The sequence below is a fragment of the Tupaia chinensis genome, unplaced genomic scaffold, assembly GCF_000334495.1.
Source record: "Tupaia chinensis unplaced genomic scaffold, TupChi_1.0 Scaffold000161_1, whole genome shotgun sequence".
Lineage (NCBI taxonomy): Eukaryota > Metazoa > Chordata > Mammalia > Scandentia > Tupaiidae > Tupaia > Tupaia belangeri.
In genome coordinates, this window is record NW_006159632.1 from 3,098,242 (window position 1) to 3,102,342 (window position 4,101).

The 4,101-nt window shown below is 54.6% G+C and overlaps 1 protein-coding gene across 1 annotated transcript in view; it reads right to left on the bottom strand.

Annotated features, from left to right (window-relative positions):
• The window catches only part of KCNK1 (potassium two pore domain channel subfamily K member 1), a gene marked incomplete in the record, with an annotated part of 52,150 nt that extends 50,980 nt beyond the window's left edge, over positions 1-1,170 (bottom strand). The window contains 1 exon segment of the mRNA XM_006145998.3: positions 3-1,170.
• Positions 1,171-4,101: the final 2,931 nt, after the last annotated feature.

Here is a 4,101-nt window from a genome sequence, read left to right on the forward strand (position 1 = left end):
CGCAGGTAACCCGAGAGTCGGCCGAGACCGCGCCAAGTTGGCCGGGGCGCCCCCGCCCTGCGCGCGGCCCCAGGGTGGGCGGGGGCTCAGGCGCCAGACCCCGCGGGCCGGGCCGAGGCCTCGCTGCTGGCCGCGGGCACCCAACCTGGGTGGACCTGGCGTGTGCGTGTGCGTGTGTGTCGCGTGTGCGCGCGCGCTGCAATACTTTCCTCCGTCCGTCCTATTGGCCGGAGGTTAGGCAGTCTGGTGCCGGGATGACAGCGAAGTCTGCAAACCTCCGAGCTGCAAGGCACCTCGGGCCGCGGAAGCCCCTTCCTCCACCCCTCACAGAGGGGCCCTGGGAGTAGGAGAAAGGTCTTAGCTCCACGTACCAGCTCTCCAAACAGGACCTTAGGTTTCATGGTGGGAAAATGCCCCTGTGCGTCAAACAGCGACCTTCCCGGAGTGTCTGCTGCTTTTTAAGGTGACAGGGTGTCAGTGGAGTCAATGAGCTGCCCTGGGTAGCTCAGAACGGACGCCCTGTCTCTGGAAAAGCAGTTTAGGGATGTTTCACGAGCCTGAACGAGTCGTCAGAGACACCCGGGTTCATCCATTAGCACGAGGCCGTCTACCTGCATGTGTGTGCTGTGGGGCCGGGAGATGGCTTACGCACAGAAGCAGGTGTGGGAAATGACGAAGCAGCAGGGAAACGGAACGTTCCGAACTAGGGCATGGTGAAATGGCTTCGGTATCTCAGCCACACGGATGCCATGCGGCCATTAAAGATGCACCTGGTGACTTCAGAAGCACAAATGAAACTGCATAGTCTCGGGTATGCTGAAGGAGTGTGCTCGGTCCGAGAAATTTCTACAGAACCTCTGTCCAAGCCGCTTCTACATAAGCGGTCGGCCACATGGAGATAAACCAGCTCCCAGACTTTGTCTTTGGAAGACAGTGCAGTATATAGGTAACTTTCATTCCTTATCCTTTTATATTTTCCGGATTTCCTACAGCAGAGATGTATTATTTTTGTAATCAGGAAAATCATGAACTATAAACAAAATTGCATTGTACAATTATTTATTACAACACCTCCACATTTTCCTATCATACTGAAGTTCTTTTACAGTTACATTTTTGAGATAATTATTTTATTTAACTTCGTTATTATTATTTGTTTTAATTTGATGAGAGAGAAAGAAAGAAAGTGAGAAAGCAAGCTGCCAGGTCTGGGACTCGTACCCCAGCCAGCCATGTGGGAGTCCAGCATCTTTAACCACCACGCCACCCGCCAGCCCCTACATTTTGTGTTTTAATAAAGACTTCCATGAAGATGTCTAATAGATACACTAGTGGTTTTTCGCTTCTGTTCAACAACCTGGCCTCCCACGGTACTCAGAGGATTCAAGCCGCCGCCCTCGTCTCTGTACTTCAGCCCCCCCCAGTAGAGCCCCTTGTTTCCTTCGCTCTCACACCTCCTGCTTTTCACTGTGAAGTCACTACTGGTCACTCTCGGGCTCTCAGCCTCCAGGTCCCTCAGCCAGCCGTGAGAGCCCACTATTTTAAAACTGGAACCCCTCCTCTGCTAGGGCCTGTCCCTTGCCTACAAACTGCACATCTCCTCAGGGCATTCTCCAGCCTTTGCCCACTCTTCCCTGTCCTTACTCTGCTGATTACGCCCTGAGAGACCTCTCTGCTCCTGAGCCCCTCCTCCCCCAGGACATCCTTAGACTTCTCCTCCTCTCTGGGTGCTTCTTCTCCCCACATCTCTGCCAAGACAGTCCCTCCTCCATCCAGTCAAAATGCACTTTCCATCCTTCACAGTCTGGCTTAAACACCACACTGTGTCCATGAAACCTCTGATGCCCCAGAGGGCTGTAACATCTTCCTCCTCTCAGACCCCACAACCCTTCAGATGCTGAGGTTTGAGCCTGCGATTAACCCTTGTACAGGTCTGGTTGTCTGGCCAGCCCCAAAGCACAGTGTTTGAGCACTGTGCAAAAGGCACTGGATCCCACATCAGTTCAAATCCCAGCCCCAGTGGCTCGAGAAATCTGCCAGGTGTGTGATGTCCATACCCCAAACCCCACCAGGATGGAGGGATGGAGCAGAAGGTACTGTGGCATGACCTCGCCCCCCTGAGGGGCTTTCCCTCTCTGGTAAGCACATGTATCTTGTTTTAAAAAAAGAAAAAAGAAAAGGTTTGGAAATACGCACATTTATGGCTGCTTTGAAACATGCTTGTAAATTCTTTGACACTTCTCTCATCAGAAGATAGGCTTTGCGCCCTTTGTCCTTGAAACTGAGTGAGCTTGTGACTGCTTCAAAGAGTGGCCAGCAACGGAGATGGCCCAGGCAATTTCCAAGGCTAGCCCGTCAGAAGGCCGGGGGGTCCCGCCCTGCTCCCTGGGACGCTCCTCTCTGCCATCTCTGAACCGTCACGTGAGATGCGTGCTTCCCTTGAGGCAGCCTTGCAGGAGACGTGATGTGTGCGTATTCCACATGACTGCCCCGGCATACCCAGCCTTCCGACCGCCCTCACAGAGACCCAGACCTTCCAGGCGCGGTCATCACCACTGACACCATTAGCTGACAGTCGCCGACAGAAGAACCGCCCAGCTGAGCTCTGTCTGAATCATGAGTGATGACCAGGCGGTTTTGTTTTAGGCCACGCAGTCTGTACGTTAATGGATAACCGAACAGCGGCAGCTTCAGCCATCATCAGAAGTTCTCTTCAGAGCCTGGATGGTGGCCCTGGGTAAAACGTGCTGCCCTGTGGGGCTGACTCTCCTGGGAAGTCCTGAGTTCTCAGCTGAAGACACCCCTGAGCTGCAGGACTCACAGTGCCCAGACCCAGGCTCACTCGGGAAAGTTGCAGTTGGAGTCTGGAGACCTCCCCGAGTGTGCCCATGGCTGGGCCGGCCGAGGCCGAGGTGCGTTGTGGCATTGGGCCCTGCCGGGGGTGCAGTATCTCTGTCTCTCTCACTTCCTGGATAAATAAATAAAAGAAAAAAAAAAGGCCAAGGATACCAAATATGGTAAAGCCCTACGTCACGTCACACTCAGACGGAAAGGGAGATGGAGCATGGCAGGGCCTGGTGGGCACAGAGGGGTGCCAGGTCCCGGGGTTCTGGCTCTCTGAGTCCTTGTGGTGCCCTAATGCAGGTCGGCTGCTCCGGACGGTCACCTGCCTTCCAGGCAGTAGCAATCTCAGCAGTTGGGGTCTCCACCTGCTGGTACCCTACTCACCCCTGTGATTTGCGAGCACCCCACGGCCGACCAGCTGTTTCCTCTAGACCTCCAACACGGGGTGAACTGAACTGGTGCCCAGCTACCTCACCCCACCCCAGCGTGCCTGAGGCCACCCGGCTTTCTCAGGAAAGAAGATGCAGAGAGACACAAGAAGAGCAGGAGTGGAGGGGGGGAGAGGGCCCCCAGGGAGGGGGAGTGGATTTGGGGGTGCAGAGAACTGCATCTGTGTAATTGGCACGATTGTGGCAGTGACCACACTTGGTAAGACCCAAACCTTGCACTGGGCATGGAACCTTGCAGGTTCATCTGCCAGAGAGCCAAAGCTATACTACCCACCGCTGCCTGCTGCCACACTGTGTGCTAACTAGGCTCAACTAGGCGTCATGACCTCAACAGGTGCAATAAGGAGAAAGTTTGTAGAGATGCTAGTTCTGCAGGAAGTCTTTCACTTGGGATCACAAAGTGGAATTCGTAAATGCAAATCCAGACAGCCAGCAACAAATACGGAAAGCAGCGGGGAGTCCACTGCTGGGGTGCGCAGAGGAATGGGAGCAGGGACTCAGCTTCACAAGGGCCGATAGGTGGAAGCCACCCCCGAGCCCCCAATGTGGTAAATACATATAATGGGAAGTTCAGTCCTCAGAGGAAAGAGGTTCTGACACAGGCTGGAGATGATGAACCTGGAGGACATCAGCCCAGGGAAACAAGCCAGACCCAGAGGACATGAGTGTACTCTCGGCAGTTTGGACCAGGGCACCCTGCGGCCTCCAGGAAGCCTCCAGCAGGGTGGCTTTACGCCAAAGGTCAGCATGCTTTCTTTTCGAGAGCCTACTCAGAGAGGAAACGTTCAGCTCCAGGGATGCGGAGAGT